This window comes from Rhinopithecus roxellana, chromosome 13 (assembly GCF_007565055.1).
Source record: "Rhinopithecus roxellana isolate Shanxi Qingling chromosome 13, ASM756505v1, whole genome shotgun sequence".
NCBI lineage: Eukaryota > Metazoa > Chordata > Mammalia > Primates > Cercopithecidae > Rhinopithecus > Rhinopithecus roxellana.
In genome coordinates, this window is record NC_044561.1 from 36730149 (window position 1) to 36749963 (window position 19815).

Below are 19815 nucleotides of genomic sequence, written 5' to 3' on the forward strand. Positions count from 1 at the left end.
TCTAAATGTAGGGAGTTGGAACAAATCTATGGGATCATTTCCATTCTATCTCATTTGGCTGTGTAGGGATGAAATAGACATAATGCTTATAAGAAAGAAAAAAATCCGTTTCAACTTCTTTTCTTGCTGCCTTATTGCAAAACGTAATTGTATGAGAAAACTTAATTGTATGAGAGGTACAGTTAGATACTGATGCAGTTGAAACTTGAACTCAACTCAGTATCCAGGCCATTCCTTCCATCATGATGGTCACCAGAAGAGAGTCAGGGTAAATCGCATAGACAAAGTTTGCTGAAGCAACTTAATCCTCTTATGCCACCTACTAAAATGGAAATAATAAGTCCTAAAGTATTCTATATCTTGGACAGATTTTATATTTAATATTTCAGGCTTTCCAAGAAGCCAAGTCACTGCAGCACTGTTCACATATTTATAATAAAATAGTAAGACAAGTGTGTTTTTTTCTACAATCGACTAAAAGCTCATGACCTTATTAGCATAGCATTGAATTATCTTCTATTCATACATATATAATAAATACATATTTTTTGAAATATTCTATATTTTACAAAGCCTCTACAAGCTTTACAAAACAGCTTAGACAGGTACACAATGCCTATCAATGTTAAATTTTACCAAAACCTTTGAGAAAAAATAATTTGCTGTCCTTTTACTTTGTAAAAGTTCATCTAGTGTCACTGTCATGAATTTTGATATCTTTTTTATCTTATGTTTAACAGTTCCTTCTCCCAGGCAATAAAAATAAAAACACTATAATTTTGTGATATATTTTGAATTACCAAGGGAAAAGAATATTATGTATTTCTCTTTCTAATTTCAAAATGCATACTGAATTTGTACTTCTGATGCTTTGCTTACCACACATTACCAAAAATGAGCACATTACATTGATAAAGTATAAGATTGATCTAAAATAATAAAAAATAAATCAAGTAATAAAATTTTTTTTTAATTCAAATACAGTCTGGTTTTCTGTTTTAATCCATATATATTATATCAAAGTACAAAAAATATATAAGCTTCTTTACTTCAAAAATCTCCTTAAGGCTTTTGCTCAACCTATCACCACATCTATCCATTTAGTATTCTTTTTTTTTTTTTTTTTGCCATTAATATAGAGGCCCCTAAATTTGACTTCATTTTTTTATTTATTTGCTTGTTTAAAATTCGTAAAATTATATGTGTTCATTGTGTACATGGTGTTCTGAAGAATAAACACATTGTGGAATGGTTAAATATAGTTAATTAAAATACACATTTCTTAATAGAGTTATTTTATAGCAAGAGCATTCAACACCTACTCTGCATTTTTCAGGAATATAATATTGTGTTATTAACTATGGTCACCATGCTGCACAATAAATCTCTTGAACTCAGTCCTTCTATCTAACTGTAATTTTCTATCCTTTGACCAACGTCTCCTTAACACCTTCCCCTCCCAACTCCCCAGCCTCTGGTAACCATGATTCTACTCTCTGCTTCTATGAGATCAACTTTTTCAGATTCCACATGTGAGTGAAATCCTACAGTCTTTGTCTTTCTGTGCCTGATTTATTATACTTAACATAATGTCCTTCAGGTTCATTCATGTTGTTGCCAATGACGGGATTTCCTTCTTTATTATGTCTGAATAGCATTCCAATTTATAGATCTCTATCATCTATCTGTCTCTATATAGGTGATATATGTATATATACACACATATATACTATATTTTTCTTACTGCTTCATCCACTATTGAAATCTTAGGTTTATTTTTTATCTTGGTTATAGTGACTAATGCTGTAATAAACATGGAAGTGCAGATATCTCCTCAACATACTGATTTAATTTCCTTTGATATATACCCAACAGTGGAATTGCTGAATCATATATTTATTCTATTTTTAATGTTTTTAGGAACTTCCAAACTGTTTTTCCTAACAACTATACTAATTTACATTCTTATCGGTAGTTATCAACCATTCCTTTTTTCCATGTTCTCAACAACATTTGTTATAACTTTTGTCTTTATGGTAATAACCGTTCTTACAGTAGTGAGGTGATACCTCTTTGTGGTTTTAATTTGCATTTCCCTCATGGTTAGTGACATTGAACACTTTTTCATATACCTGTTTGCCAATTGTATGTCTTCTTTTGAAAAATGTCTTTTCAGATCCTTTGCCCAATTTTTAATTAGGTTATTTGTTTTCTTGATATTGAGTTGTTTGAGTTCCTTATATGTCTTGGAGATTCATCCCTTATCATATATATACTTTGTAAATAATTTCTCCCATTCTGTAGATTGTCTCTTACCTCTGTTAATTATTTCCTTTGATGAGCATAAGATTTTTAGTTTAATGTAATCCCATTTGTCTATCTTTGCATTTGCTGCCTGTGCTTTTGAGGTCATATCCAAAATATCATTGTCCAGACTGATGTCAAGAAGATTTTCCCTATATTTTCTTCTAGCAAGTTTATAGTTTCAAGTCTTAGATTTTAGTCTTTAGTACATTTGGAGTTGATTTTTTTTTTTTTTTTTTTTTGTATAAGGTATGACATAAAGGTCTAATTTTATTCTTTTGAATGTGGATATACAGTTTTTCCAACACCATTTATTTTTATTATTTTTTTAAAGTAGTAGATTCAGGGGGTACATGTGCAGGTTTGCTACAATAATATATTGTGGAATGATGAAGTCTGGGCTTTCTGTGTACCCAATCACCCGAATAGTGAATGTTGTACTCAATAGGTAATTTTTTAATCCACATCCCTCTCCCACCGTAATCTCTTTTAGAATCCCAGTATTGATGATTTCCCTCTGTATTTCCATGTGTACCCACTCCAACACTATTTATTGAAGAGACTGTCCTTTCTCCACTGTGTGCTCTTGGAACCTTTGTTGAAAATTAATTTTTAAACGGGTGAATTTATTTCTAGGCTCTCTATTCTGTTCCATTGGTCCACATCTCTGTTTTTATGCCAGTATTATACTACTTTGGTTACTATAACTTTCTAATATATTTTGAAGTTATTTGATGTGATGTTTCTAGCTTTGTTCTTTTTGCTCAAGGTTACTTTAGCTATTTAAAGTATTTTGTGGTTTCATAGAAATTTTAAGATTTTTTTTTCTATTTCACTGAAAAATGTCAATGGTATTTTGATGGAGATTTCATTAAATGTTTAGATCCCGTTGGTTATTATGGACATTTTAAACAATATTAACCCCTCCAAGCTACAAACATGGGATATCTTTCATTTCTTTGTGTCTTCAATTTATTTCATCACTGTTTTACAGTTTTCTGTGTAAGAATTGTTAACCTTTTTGGTAAATTTATTCCTAGGTATCTTACCATCTTATAGCTAATGTAAATATATTTGTGTTCTTGATTTATTTTTCAGATACTTTGCTATATTGCATTTTCAAAGCTATCTTTGAGAATGTTATATTAGTATTTATACATATTCATGTATTTTGTTTTTAAAAATGGAATCATACTCTTATAAACCATCATGTTTTTCTCACCAGGCAATATCTTATGAATCTTTTCATGAATATAAATAAACATTTAAATATATAAAAAAGAAAAATTAATTATTGTATATTGATTTTGTATTCTGCAACGTAACGTATTCCTAATATTCTTTTAAAATGTTACTTGGATAAGGTTTCCAGCAATAACCAGGGAAAGGAATAGTGCCTATTTCCACCTGCCATGTGAGAAAACCCAATTCATAGTTCACTGGATAAGGCACACAGAAGGGTCTTCTCTAAGTAGTGGGAATCATTACACCTAGACTGAGCACTTATCCAAGCTAGCTTAATAAATTTTGAAAGCAAGACCTGAAAGGTTTAACCCCAGTAACATTTTGTAGGAATACAAAATATAGAACATTCAATAAGATACATTCACAGCATCTGTGATATAATTGAGAATTACTAAGCATTGCAAAGCTGGAAAATGGACCCATATGAGACGAAAAATCAACCAATTGAAACCAACCCAGAACTAGCACAAATGTGAGACTCAGCAGATAAATGCATTAAAACAGTTATTATACCTTTACTTCAGATGTTCAAAAGTGGAGACATGAGAGATACAAAGAGGTGAGAACTATGATGTTTGAGATGAATAATACACTTATGAGATTAAAGATTAAAAGCAGATTAGATATTGCAGAAATAAATCAGTGAACTTAATAACATAGCAACAGAAACTATTCAAAATAAAATGCAAAAAGAAAATAGAATTTTAAAATTAACAAAGCTATTGTCACACTGTTGTACTGTCAAATATTAGATATTACTTCAAGTAGCCAAAAATACTTAAAATTGGAATCCTCAAATGAGAAGTTGTAGAGGAACACAGAAAACTAAAAAAAAAAATGGCTGGAAATTTAGATGAAACTTGATGAAAACTATAAACCCACTGTATTAGTCTGTTCTCACACTGCTATACAGAACTGCCCAAGATTGGGTAATTTATAAAGGAAGAGGTGTAATTGACTCAGAGTTCAGCATGGCTTGGGAGGCCTCAAGAAATTTACAATCATGGCAGAAGGCCCCTCTTCACAGGGTAGAAGGAGAGAGAATGAGTGCCCAGCAAAGGGGAAGCCACTTGAAAAACTTTCAGATCTTGGCCGGGCTCAGTGGCTCACATCTGTAATCCCAACACTTTGGGAGGCCAAGGCAGGTGGATCATGAGGTCAGCAGATTGAGATCATCCTGGCTAACACAGTGAAACCCCGTCTCTACAAAAAATACAAAAAATTAGCCAGGCGTGGTGGCATGCACCTGTAGTCCCAGCTACTTGGGAGGGTGAGGCAGAAGAATCGCTTCAACCCAGGAGGCAGAGGTTGCAGTGAGCCGAGATCACGCCACTGCACTCTAGCCTTGGCAACAGAGCAAGACCTCTCTCTCAAAAAAAAAAAAAGAAAAAAAAAGTTCTGATCTCATGAGAACTAACTATCACAGGAACAGGATGGGGGAACCACCACAGTGAATCAATTATTCAATTATCTCCACCAGGTCCCTCCCACAACATGTGGGGATTATGAGAACTACAATCAGACCCATCCAAAATGGCTACAAGCCTGCTTTGAAGATTATTGTAAGACGAGTGGCTCGAACAAAACAAGGAACCATAGAAAAGACCCACAAAGCACAGGCCCAGGAGAAAGAGCAAGGAAAACAGGAAAAACCTGTCCCACAGACCCTGCCAGAGGAGCTATAGACTCCACCCCCTTATGTTCCAATTTACCCTTCTCTGGCAAGGCTTAGGCAGGAAGCCGCTCCAGCAGCTGCCTCCAGAGGGTCAGACTCAGAGGAGAGTACCCCCCAAACTTCACCATATAGCGAAGAGCCAGGACCACTGCCTGATAAATCAAAGGAGGAACTCAAGGATGAGGTTGGCCGTCTCTGGTCAGGACGTGCCTGAATCATGCATATGCCCCTCAGAGAAACTAGATTTGGGAGGGGACATGGTGAAACCATGTCACCCACAGGTCCAAGAAAGCCAACAAACTTCAAAAAACAAGAAGTATGAAGAAAAATACAGCATGGGGAGGGCGGAGCAAGATGGCTGAATAGGAACAGCTCCAGTCTCCAGCTCCCAGTGCGAGCGACACAGAAGACAGGTGATTGCTGCATTTTCAACTGAGATACTGGGTTCATCTCACGAGGGAGTGCCAGACAATTGGTGCTGGTCGGCTGCTGCAGCCCTACCAGCCAGAGCTGTAGCAGGGGGAGGCATCGCCTCACCTGGGAAGTGCAAGGGGGAAGGGAATCCCTTTTCCTAGCCAGGAGAACTGAGACACACAACACCTGGAAAATCGGGTAACTCCCACCCCCATACTGCGCTGTACCAAGGGTTCTTAGCAAACAAGCACACCAGGAGATTATATCCCACACCTGGCCGGGAGGGTCCCACGCCAGACCACGGAGCCTCCCACGCCAGCCCACGGAGCCTCCCTCATTGCTAGCACAGCAGTCTGCGATCTAACGGCAAAGCAGCAGCGAGGCTGGGGGAGGGGTGCCCACCATTGCTGAGGCTTAAGTAGGTAAACAAAGCCACTGGGAAGCTTGAACTGGGTGGAGCTCACAGCAGCTCAAGGAGCCCTGCCTGTCTCTGTAGACTCCACCTCTGGGGACAGGGCACAGCTAATCAACAACAACAACAACAACAAAGCAGCAGAAACCTCTGCAGATGAAAACGACTCTGTCTGACAGCTTTGAAGAGAGCAGTGGATCTCCCAACACGGAGGCTGAGGTCTGAGAAGGGACAGACTGCCTGCTCAAGTGGGTCCCTGACCCCTGAGTAGCCTAACTGGGAGACATCCCCCACTAGGGGCAGACCAACACCCCACACCTCACACGGTGGAGTACACCCCTGAGAGGAAGCTTCCAAAGCTAGAATCAGACAACTACACTTGCTGTTCAGCAATATTCTATCTCCTGCAGCCTCTGCTGCTGATACCCAGGCAAACAGGGTCTGGGGTGGACCTCAAGCAATCTCCAACAGACCTACAGCTGAGGGTCCTGACTGTTAGAAGGAAAACTAACAGGAAGGACACCCACACCAAAACCCCATCAGTACGTCACCATCATCAAAGACTACAGGAAGATAAAACCACAAAGATGGGGAAAAAGCAGGGCAGAAAAGCTGGAAATTCAAAAAATAAGAGCGCATCTCCCCCTGCAAAGGAACACAGCTCATCGCCAGCAATGGATCAAAGCTAGACGGAGAATGACTTTGACAAGATGAGAGAAGAAGGCTTCAGTCCATCAAACTTCTCAGAGCTAAAGGAAGAATTACGTACCCAGCGCAAAGAAACTAAAAATCTTGAAAAATGAGTGGAAGAATTGATAACTAGAATAATTCATGCAGAGAAGGCCATAAACGAACTGACAGAGATGAAAACCATGACACGAGAAATACGTGACAGACGCACAAGCTTCAGTAACCGACTCGATCAACTGGAAAAAAGAGTATCAGCGATTGAGGATCAAATGAATGAAATGAAGTGAGAAGAGAAATCTAAAGAAAAAAGAAGAAAAATAAATGAACAAAGCCTGCAAGAAGTATGGGATTATGTAAAAAGACCAAATCTACGCCTGATTGGAGCGCCTGAAAGTGAGGGGGAAAATGGAACCAAGTTGGAAAACACTCTTCAGGATATCATCCAGGAGAAATTCCCGAACCTAGTAGGGCAGGCCAACATCCAAATTCAGGAAATACAGAGAACACCACAAAGACACTCCTCGAGAAGAGCAACTCCAAGACACATAATTGTCAGATTCACCAAAGTTGAAATGATGGAAAAGATCTTAAGGGCAGCCAGAGAGAAAGGTCGGGTTACCCACAAAGGAAAGCCTATCAGACTAACACCAGATCTCTTGGCAGAAACTCTACAAGCCAGAAGAGAGTGGGGGCCAACATTCAACATTCTTAAAGAAAAGAATTTTAAACCCAGAATTTCATATCCAGCCAAACTAAGTTTCATAAGTGAAGGAGAAATAAAATCCTTTACAGATAAGCAAATGCTTAGAGATTTTGTCACCACCAGGCCTGCCTTACAAGAGACCCTGAAGGAAGCCCTAAACATGGAAAGGAACAACCGGTACCAGCCATTGCAAAAACATGCCAAAATGTAAAGACCATCAAGGCGAGGAAGAAACTGCATCAACTAATGAGCAAAATAACCAGTTAATATCATAATGGCAGGATCAAGTTCACACATAACAATATTAACCTTAAATGTAAATGGACTAAATGGTCCAATTAAAAGACACAGATTGGCAAACTGGATAAAGAGTCAGGACCCATCAGTTTCCTGTATTCAGGAGACCCATCTCACATGCAGAGACGTACATATGCTCAAAATAAATGGATGGAGGAAGATCTACCAAGCAAATGGAGAACAAAAAAAAGCAGGGGTTGCAATCCTAGTCTCTGATAAAACAGACTTCAAACCATCAAAGATCAAAAGAGACAAAGAAGGCCATTACATAATGGTAAAGGGATCAATTCAACAGAAAGAGCTAACTCTCCTAAATATATATGCACCCAATACAGGAGCACCCAGATTCATAAAGCAAGTCCTTAGAGACTTACAAAGAGATACAATACAATAATAATGGGAGACTTCACCACGCCACTGCCAACATTAGACAGATCCACGAGACAGAAAGTTAACAAGGATATCCAGGAATTGAACTCATCTCTGCACCAAGCAGACCTAATAGACATCTACAGAACTCTCCACCCCAAATCAACAGAATATACATTCCTCTCAGCACCACATCACACTTATTCCAAAATTGACCACATAGTTGGAAGTAAAGCACTCCTCAGCAAATGTACAAGAACAGAAATCATAACAAACTGTCTCTCAGACCACAGTGCAATCAAACTAGAACTCAGGACTAAGAAACTCAATCAAAACCGCTCAACTACATGGAAACTGAATAACCTGCTCCTGAATGACTACTGGGTACATAATGAAATGAAGGCAGAAATAAAGATGTTCTTTGAAACCAATGAGAACAAAGATACAACATACCAGAATCTCTGGGACACATTTAAAGCAGTGTGTAGAGGGAAATTTATAGCACTAAATGCCCACAAGAGAAAGCAGGAAAGATCTAAAATGGACACTCTAACATCACAATTAAAATAACTAGAGAAACAAGAGCAAACACATTCAAAAGCTAGCAGAAGGCAAGAAGGCAATAACTAAGATCAGAGCAGAACTGAAGGAGATAGAGACACAAAAAACCCTCCAAAAAATCAATGAATCCAGCAGTTGGTTTTTTGAAAAGATCAACAAAATTGATCGACCGCTAGCAAGACTAATGAAGAAAAGAGAGAAGAATCAAATACATGCAATAAAAAATGATAAAGGGGATATCACCACCGACCCCACAGAAATATAAACTACCATCAGAGAATACTATAAACACCTCTACGCAAATAAACTAGAAAATCTAGAAGAAGTGGATAATTTCCTGGACACTTACACTCTCCCAAGACTAAACCAGAAAGAAGCTGAACCCCTGAATAGACCAATAGCAGGCTCTGAAATTGAGGCAACAATGAATAGCCTACCAAACAAAAGTCCAGGACCAGATGGATTCACAGCTGAATTCTACCAGAGGTACAAGGAGGAGCTGGTACCATTCCTTCTGAAACTATTCCAATCAATAGAAAAAGAGGGAATCCTCCCTAACTCGTTTTATGAGGCCAACATCATCTTGATACCAAAGCCTAGCAGAGACAACAAAAAAAGAGAATTTTAGACCAATATCCCTGATGAACATCGATGCAAAAATCATCAATAAAATACTGGCAAACTGGATCCAGCAGCACAGCAAAAAGCTTATCCACCATGATCAAGTGGGCTTCATCCCTGGGATGCAAGGCTGGTTCAACATACGCAAATCAATAAACATAATCCAGCATATAAACAGAACCAAAGACAAAAACCACATGATTATCTCAATAAATGCAGAAAAGGCCTTTGACAAAATTCTACAGCCCTTCATGCTAAAAATGCTCAATAAATTCAGTATTGATGGAACATATCTCAAAATAATAAGAGCTATTTATGACAAACCTACAGCCAATATCATACTGAATGGGCAAAAACTGGAAAAATTCCCTTTGAAAACTGGCACAAGACAGGGATGCCCTCTCTCACCACTCCTATTCAACATAGTCTTGGAAGTTCTGGCTAGGGCAATCAGGCAAGAGAAAGAAATCAAGGGTATTCAGTTAGGAAAAGAAGAAGTCAAATTGTCCCTGTTTGCAGATGACATGATTGTATATTTAGAAAACCCCATTGTCTCAGCCCAAAATCTCCTTAAGCTGATAAGCAACTTCAGCAAAGTCTCAGGATACAAAATTAATGTGCAAAAATCACAAGCATTCTTATACACCAGTTACAGACCAACAGAGAGCCAAATCATGAATTAACTTCCATTCACAATTGCTTCAAAGAGAATAAAATACCTAGGAATCCAACTTACAAGGGATGTAAAGGACCTCTTCAAGGAGAAACAAACCACTGCTCAGTGAAATAAAAGAGGACACAAACAAATGGAAGAGTGTACCATGCTCATAGATAGGAAGAATCAATATCGTGAAAATGGCCATACTCCCCAAGGTTATTTATAGATTCAATGCCATCCCCATCAAGCTACCAATGAGTTTCTTCACAGAATTGGAAAAAACAGCTTTAAAGTTCATATGGAACCAAAAAAGAGCCTGCATTGCCAAGATAATCCTAAGTCAAAAGAACAAAGCTGGAGGCATCACGCTACCTGACTTCAAACTATACTACAAGGCTACAGTAACCAAAACAGCATGGTACTGGTACCAAAACAGAGATATAGACCAATGGAACAGAACACAGTCCTCAGAAATAATACCACACATCTACAGCCACCTGATCTTTGACAAAGCTGAGAAAAACAAGAAATGGGGAAAGGATTCCCTATTTAATAAATGGTGCTGGGAAAATTGGCTAGCCATAAGTAGAAAGCTGAAACTGGATCCTTTCCTTACTCCTTATACGAAAATTAGTTCAAGGTGGATTAGAGACTTCAATGTTAGACCTAATACCATAAAAACCCTAGCAGAAAACCTAGGTAATACCATTCAGGACATAAACATGGGCAAGGACTTCATGTCTAAAGCACCAAAAGCAATGGCAACAAAAGCCAAAATTAACAAATGGGATCTAATGAAACTAAAGAGCTTCTGCACAGCAAAACAAACTACCATCAGAGTGAACAGGCAACCTACAGAATGGGAGAACATTTTTGCAATCTACTCATCTGACAAAGGGCTAATATCCAGAACTTACAAAGAACTCAAACAAATTTACAAGAAAAAAACAAACAACCCCATCAAAAAGTGGGCAAAGGATATGAGCAGACATTTCTCAAAAGAAGACATTCATACAGCCAACAGACACATGAAAAAATGCTCATCATAACTGGCCATCAGAGAAATGCAAATCAAAATCACAATGAGATACCATCTCACACCAGTTCTAATGGCAATCATTAAAAAGTCAGGAAACAACAGGTGCTGGAGAGGATGTGGAGAAATAGGAACACTTTTACACTGTTGGTGGGATTGTAAACGAGTTCAACCATTATGGAAAACAGTATGGCGATTCCTCAAGGATCTAGAACTAGAAGTACCATATGACCCAGCCATCCCACTACTGGGTATATACCGAAAGGATTATAAATCATGCTGCTATAAAGACACATGCACACGTGTGTTTATTGCGGCACTATTCACAATAGCAAAGACTTGGAATCAACCCAAATGTCCATCTGTGACAGACTGGATTAAGAAAATGTGGCACATATACACCGTGGAATACTATGCAGCCATAAAAAAGGATGAGTTTGTGTCCTTTGTAGAGACATGGATGCAGCTGGAAACCATCATTCTCAGCAAACTATGGCAAGAACAGAAAACCAAACACCACATGTTCTCACTCATAGGTGGGAACTGAACAATGAGACCACTTCAACTCGGGAAGGGGAACATCACACACCGGGGCCTATCATGGGTAGGGAGGAGGGGGGAGGGATTGCTTTGGGAGTTATACCTGATGTAAATGAGGAGTTGATGGGTGCTGACGAGTTGATGGGTGCAGCACACCAACATGGCACAAGTATACATATGTAACAAACCTGCACGTTATGCACATGTACCCTAGAACTTAAAAGTATAATAATAATAATAATAATAATAATAATAATAATAAAAAAAAAATATAGCATGGTACATCATAATAAAATTGCTCAAAATCAGTGACAAAGAGAAAAATCTTAAAAGCGGCCAAGCAGAAAAGTAGATTATCTTTGGAGCAACAAAGAAAGGATAGCAACAGATTTCTCATTAGGTTCAGTGCATGGTAGAAGATGGCAAAAAAAATCCTTAAAGAATTGATAGACCAGCCTGAGCAACATAGTGGTGAAGAAGGAATTCATGAATTTTACAAGTATAATAAAAGACAACCAAGACATTTTTACCTTTTCCTTCAAAAGCTAAGTGTAGTGTAGCAAGCTTCCTGCCCCCTCCCACCCGTAGTCTAAGTTAGAGAAGAATACTAACTGCCTGTTTTTCCTTCTGTGCTCAACAAGCCTTATCTGTACTTGCTAGTTTCACATTCCTTGAGGCTCAGCAAGTTCCTGCTTCACCTCCCTCGAGCAGCTGCAAAGTTACAAGGTTGATACAGAAACATGGTTTCCCAGGGATGTGGAACATATAGTATAAATAAATGTAAAAGGTTGATCAACTGCCTTTGTTCTCGCTTCTGTAAGTACGCTTCCTGCCTCACATAGCTCCCAGCCACTGACTGCTTAAAAGGTGGTTGCTTTCTTTGTCCAGGGCTCAGACTTTCCCAGATGCTAGTCCAACTGAGCCAGTGATCACCTTTTAATAAAGACCTTTCCTGAACTCTGTTCGGTCTCTCTTATCTCAGATTGTCCCACAACATTTCTGGGGGCTCATCTGGGATTGGAGATGGCAGGTTATTGTATCCTTTGACTATGGGTTAGAGCCCCAGGATGTGGGAGATTTGGGCCTCTTGGCACCACTGGGTAATACTTAGCCCAGAAGGAGAACAGCTCTCCCGTGTCTTAGAGTCTTCCCTTGACAACACAAACGGAACCCACTCAGGAGTTGCAGGAGAGTCACTGGAGCAGCGCGCAGGCAGACTACTAAACCACAGTAAGGGTGGTTTCTAGGAAAGCGTGTCCCATAGGTACAGAAGGGGAGCTTGATCACCTCCCAGGGATTGACCATTTATCTAACCCAGAGCAGCTGGGGGTGGCAGGAGTGGCTTGCCAATTTGGATGAACCTCGTGTCCCCACTCACACTGGAACTGGAAAAAGGGAGTAAATGGGCCAAAAGAGTGGCAAGTGCAGCAAGGTAGAGCTTGCTAACAGGCTGACAAGAGTGGCTTGCCACTCCAACTGGGAGTGTGTTGGTGTGTGTGGACCTACCCGGGACACGAGAGAGGCTTGTTTCATCCGATGAGGAGTCCTGGGGTAGGAGTGGTATGTGTATGTGTGTGAATGTGGGAGCCTAACTAGGCTCACCTGGGACATAGGAGAGGCTCGTTTCATCCGATGAGGAGTCCTAGGGTAGGGGAGGTGTGTGACAGTGTGTGAAAGAGATGGTCTCAGGAGAGGCCAATGTGGGGAGTGATGGGGGAGATGCAGATCTCTTAGAGCAGACTGTGTCCTCCAAAGCAAGTGTGGGATGAGCCAGACCTAGGTCACTGTGTAAGGCCAACAGGATTAGTGTCATAGTTTCACAGCAATACTTGGGTGTGACCTGGCCAAGCAGGGTCCGGACCTCCCATAATAGGACTCGGTCTGGTGAATCTGAGAGTGAAAGTGAGAGTGAAGTGTGTTGTGAGGGAGGAAATGGAAGAAAAAGCATTGAAGCCAACTCCATTAAAATGTATGTTGAAGAACTTTAAGAAAGGCTTTGATGGTGATTATGGAATGAAGTTAACACCGCAGAGGATAAGAACCCTTTTTGAGATTGGCCCTCTAATGTAGGGTGGCCAGCTGAGGGAACCATAGATAGGGAAATAATTGGCTGAGTGTTTTGGGTGGTCACTGGGGTCAGACAACAGCCTGGGTACCCTGATCAGTTCCCATATATAGACTCCTGGCTGCGTATGATTCAGACCTGTCCAAAATGGCTACAGGCCTGCTTTGAAGATTACTGCAAGACTCTAAGGGCTCAAACAAAACAAGGAACCACAGATAAGACCCACAAAGCACAGGCCCAGGAGAAAGAGCAGCAAGGAAAGCAGGAAAAACCTGTCCTACAGACCCTGCCAGAGGAGCTAGAACTCCACCCCCTTATTTTCCAATTTATCCATCTCTGGCAAGGCTTAGGCAGGAAGCTGCTCCAGCAGCTACCTATGGAGGGTAAGACTCAGAGGAGAGTACCCCCCAAACTTCACCACGTAAGGAAGAGCCAGGGCCACTGCCCGATAAACCAAAGGAGGAACTCCAGGATGAGGTTGCCCATCTCTGGTCAGGATGCACTCAAGCCATGCAGATGCCCCTCAGAGAAACTAGACGACAGATCTATTTAGATGCACAAAATGAGGTTCAAAGAGGAGAAAGACTTTATGAGGAGAATGGCTTTATGTTTATTAGCCCTTCTCTACTACAGACATTTTCAACTGTAAACAGCATACTCCCTCCTATACGGAAAAACCCCAGGCTCTTATTGATCTAATGCAGTCCATCTTCTTAACTCACAACCCAACCTGGGCTAACTGCAAGCAGCTCCTTCCGTCACTGTTCAATACAAAAAAACGCTGCAGAGTAATACAAGTGGCTAATAAGTGGTTAGAAAGCAACACCCCAGTAGGCATGGCAGATGTCAAACAGTATGCACAACAGAGTTTACTAATAGAAACTGATCTAGGTTTGGACTGAAATCAGGCCCAAGGGCTGCTAAACTTTCTGAGATACTGAGAGACTCTGATATAAGGAATAAAGGCTGGAGGGGAAAAGGCAACAAACATTGGAAAGGTTTCAGAGGTTCATTAGAAACCAGATGAAAGCCCCAGTGAGTTCTATGGGAGGCTTTGTGAGGCTTAGCAACTCTACACACCTTTTGACTCAGAAGCGGCAGGGAATCAGTGCATGGTTAATACAGCATTTGTGTGTCAAGCACAAAATGACATTAAGCAAAGTTGCAGAGGCTGGAGGGGTTTGAAGGTATGAACATTCCCCAGCTTATCCAGGAGGCAACCCAAGTGTTTGTAAATCAAGGTGAAAAAGCAAAGTGGGAGGCCAAGTGTAGAGTGAAGGAAAAGGCAGAGTTCTTGGCCACAGCCCTGGTTGAAAGAGGCTGGATTTGCAAGAGGATGTGACCATGTCATGGATGTGGTCACAGTAGAGGACAAGCTAGGCCAGATCAGAAGACAAGGACAGGTCAGGAAGGTCGGCCTAGACTAGAGAGAGATCAATGTGCGAGATGCAAGCAAAGAGGGCATTGGAAAGATTAATGTCCAGAGAAAGAAAAGGACAAGGGCAACAACCAGAGACAGAATGACTGGATAGAGCCTCCTTCTGCCACTGGGCAAGGCAAAGTAAGATCCAACATGGTTCTAATTGGGCTGGCAGAAGCCAATGACTACCTTGAAGACTGACACAGACTGGGCTCCATCTCATTAGGCCCCAAGAAGCATATGGTCTCAATGGTAGTAGGGGGCTGAAAAATAGACTTTATCGTAGACAGAGGTGCAGAACGCTCGGTTGTGACTCAAACAATTGGGCCATTGTCAAAAGACTATGCTAATATTATCAGAGCCACAGGTATCACAGAAAAGACACATTTTTTCAAATCAAAGAGATGTACGACTGGAGACTGAAAAGTCCAACATAAATTCTTATATTTGTCAAACTGCCCAGTGCCACTACTAGGAAGAGACTTACTACAAAATCTGCAGGCTCAGATCTCCTTTAGTGGAGATATGACCTTAAGCCTAAGGCAAAGAAAGGTTATGGTATTAACACAATCCCCAAAACAGGAATGGAGACTTTATGAAAGTAGTTGCCAGGAGTATGGAAAAAGATACAGTGTGACTGAAGGAGAAAAACTATTCACAGACTTACTTCTTAAGTTACCAGGAGTCTGGACAGAGGACAATCCCCCAAGGCTGGCAGAAAATCAAGCACCTGTCATAGTAGAGCTACTATGAGGAACCTACCTGGTGCAGATCTGTCAGTATACTGTTCCCAAAGAGGTTAACCAAGGGATTGCAAAGCACTTAAAATGGCTCCTTGAATTTGGAATAATATGGAGGTGTGTCTCCTCATGGAATATTCCCATACTTGCTGGTGTTAAAACCTTCTACTGACTGCCGGCCTGTACAAGACTTAAGGGCAGTCAACAAGATGGTGGCTACACTGCATGCTATTATGCCTAACCTGTATGCTATGCTTAGACAAATACCTGCTAGTGCTGCTTGCTTCACATGCTTGGACATAAAAGATGTGTTCTTCTGCATCCAATTAGCCCCTGTAAGCTGAGACATTTTTGCCTTTGAGTGACAGAGAGAGACTTCCCCAAGGATTTAAAAACTCTCCAACTATCTTTGAAGAGGCACTAGCCTCAGACTTAGAGACTTTCACACCACCTAGCGACCGATGAGTCTTACTGCACTACATAGACGATTTGCTGCCATCTGCACCCACCAGAAAGGAATGTATCCAAGGAACAGAGAGTCTCCTTTGAGTGCTGTGGAAAGCTGGCTATAAAATGTCCAAAGAAAAGGCACAGATCTGTGGCCAAGGAGTTCAGTACCTTGGCTTTTTCATCTCACAAGGGCAGCATGAGCTTGGGCGGGAGCAAAAGGAGACTGTAGCATTCCTCAGCCAGACACAAGGCGGCAAATGCGGGAATTCCTAGGGGCAGCTGATTTCTCCCACACACGGATCCCCAACTACTGGGTCCTAGCAAAACCTTTACATGAGGCAATGAAAGGGGGGAAAAGGAGCCCCTCCTTTGGGGAAAAGAACAGGATATGGCTTTCAAGGATATCAAGAAAGCTTTAATCCAGGAACCAGCACTAGGGCTGCCAGACATGACAAAGCCCTTTTACCTCTATGTCCATGAAAGAAAAGGAATGGCTACAGTAGTCTTAGTGCAAACACTGCGGTCATGGAATTGGCCGGTAACATATTTGTCCAAGCAACTAGACTTTGTGGCTAAGGGATGGCCACCCTGTTTCAAAGCACTGGCCACCACTGCCTTGTTAGCTGAGGATGCTAACAAGCTCACATCTGGACAGAAGCTCCACACAGTTGTCACCCTGATGGAACAGAGAGGACATCATTGGCTCTCTGACCCTAGGATGCTGAGATACCAAGGGCTCCTATGTGAGAATCCATACATCAACTTAGAGACTGTGAATACCCTAAATCTGGCCACACTGTTACCAATAGAATATGTGGAACATGGGAAGCCCCCATTATGTGCCCCAGGGTACCACTGCTATGTAGAAACAGTGGATGAAGTCTTTTCAAGCCAGAAAGACTTAAAGGATCAACCCTTAAAAGACCGAGATGTTGAATATTTTACTGATGGAAGCAGCTTCACATCCAACGGTGTCAGAAAGGCCGGATATGCCATAGTCACATTAAGCTCGGTGGCTAAGGCCCGCCCCCTAGCGGTAGGAACCTCAGCACAGAAGGCCAAATAGCTCTCCCAAGACTGCTGCTTCTAGCAAAGGGAAAGTCAGTGAATATCTATACGGACTCCAGATATGCTTTTGCCACCTTGCATGCTCATGGAGCCATTTACAAAGAAAGAGAGCTGTTGACTACTGAAGGAAAGGAAATAAGGAACAAGAAGGAAATACAGCAGGTCCTAGAGGCTGTATGGGCTCCAAAGGAAGTAGCAATCATCCACTGTAAGGGACATCAAACAGGAGGAAGTGATGGGGCTACAGGAAACAGAAAAAGAAAGAAGTGAAAAGGGCTGCAATGACAGAAATAACAAAGGAAGAAGAGATTTATGCTATGCCCTTATTAGAGCCTCCCCTTGCAGAGACTCCTAACTACTCATCCAAAGAGAAGGTGTGGTTCACGCAAGAAAATGGGAGTTATCAAAAAGGAGACTGGTGGAAGTTGTCAGATGGGAGGCTTGCCATTCCAGAAGCCATTGCCCCCCATTTATAAAGCAGTTTCACCAAAGAACACACATGGGGAAGACAGCTTTAGAAATTCTCATAGGGCAATATTTCTATGTGCCATACTAAACTGCCATCACTCGAGCTGTCTGTGAGCAGTGTGTTACTTGCACCCAGAATAACCTAAAGCAAGGGCCTACTCAGACCCAGGAATTCAGGAAACAGGAGCAGTGCCATGTGAAAACCTACTTGTAAACTTTACAAAGCTGCCTCAGGCTGGAGACTATGATACATGTTAGCGTTTCCACCTTTCCAGGGTGGGTCAAGGCATTCCCCACCAGGACAGAAAAGGCATGAGAAATAACCAGGATATTATTAAAAGACATTATTCCTAGATTTGGACTGCCTCTAACTTTAGGCTCAGACAACAGACCAGCTTTTGTGGCAGAAGTAGTACAGCAACTGACTCAGATGTTAAAGATTAAATGAAAACTGCATGCAGCCTATTACCCACAAAGTTCTGGAAAGGTTGAGAGAATGAACCAGACACTGAAACAACTGTTGAAGAAGTTTTGCCAAGAGACTCATTTAACGTGGGACCAGGTATTACCCATGGTCCTTCTCTGAGTCAGGTGTACCCCTACTAAATTAAACGGGTATTCACCATTCACCCTATGAGACAGTGTACGGCCGACCACCCCCACTTACATCTCAGGTAAAAGGAAATTTAAAGGAAATTGGAGAACTGGCCCTAAGAAGACAAATGCAGGCGTTAGGTGAGGGAATGCAAGAAGTTCAAGGGTGGGTAAGAGAAAGAATACCTGTTAGCCTTACAGATGCAACACATCCCTTTAAACCTGGTGACTCTGAATGGGTTCAGCTGGAATCCTACCACCCTCGGGCCCTTATGCAATGGCCCCCATATTGTAATCATGTCTAACCCTACCACTGTTAAAGTTGCAAGTATTACACCTTGAATCCATCATAGCCGACTGAAACCTGCAGCCTCAGTTCAAAATCAGTGGACGAGTCAGCAAGATCCAGATCATCCAACTCGACTGACCTTGTGGAGGAACCAAGGCACAGCAGGAAAAGATGACCGCCCTGCTCCAACCACACCAGAGGCTGGTCGATCAATGCACGGATGAAGCTTGAGGAAACGTCAAGCCCTGCTCTAGTCACACAACCAGAAGCTGACTAGTCTACACACGACTGAAGCCTGAGGAATTTGGTGCCAGATAAGTAAATGTGAATTAAATTTGCAAGTGTAGTTATACTATCGCTTATGCTGATTGTTTTGCTGTCATGCTATCTTTGCAATTGCTATCAAACTTGTTGCCCAGGAGGATGCCCATGCATAGTGTAAACTTGATCACACGAGTGACAATAATGCTAAAAGGCACAGGAGGAATGCAAGATAATTGTCATCATTATATAGTGGAAGGTTGGTCTGGTAAAGGTATAACAAAAACCCTGTTATATCAAACTTATTATTAGTGTACAGGAACTCCCCTGGGGACTTGTGTTTATAAGCAAACCAGCTACTCTGTCTGTGACCCAGGTCATGGGCAACCTCAAGTATGTTATGATCCAGGCCTCCTACCCTATAACTTCTGGCTTGAAAAACAAATAGGGAAACCTTTGTTACCCACATATGCCAATCCTAATGACATTGGAACTGGGAAACTCAAAAGCAAAACACAGGTATTCCTTTATTCACATAAAGAATCTGTTTCTATATATTTTGATGCCTGTCAGGCTGCACACCTCAGCAACCTAATCTAAGAGAAGTTTGCAAGAACTTAGGACAAGAAAGAGTCAGCACTAAGGCTGCTAAGACCATAATAGGAGAACCAGAAGAAGAATGTCCTGATTGTAACTTTCAATGGACTACACATGAGTTCAATCAACACCTATATACAGGGAGAGTAGCTCTGCTTGCCAGCCAAAATGTAAAGATTGGTTGTGTGACTAACATATGCAACCCCCTTAATCTGACCATATTTTTTTTTTTATTATACTTTAAGTTCTAGGGTACATGTGCATAACGTGCAGGTTTGTTACATATGTATACTTATGCATGTTGGTGTGCTGCACCCATCAACTCGTCAGCACCCATC

The 19815-nt window shown here is 41.1% G+C and overlaps 1 protein-coding gene across 6 annotated transcripts in view; it reads right to left on the reverse strand.

Moving 5' to 3' along the window:
- Positions 1 to 19815, reverse strand: part of LIPI (lipase I) — a 120369-nt gene that overhangs the window by 382 nt on the left and 100172 nt on the right. The gene's annotated exons all lie outside the window — the stretch shown is intronic.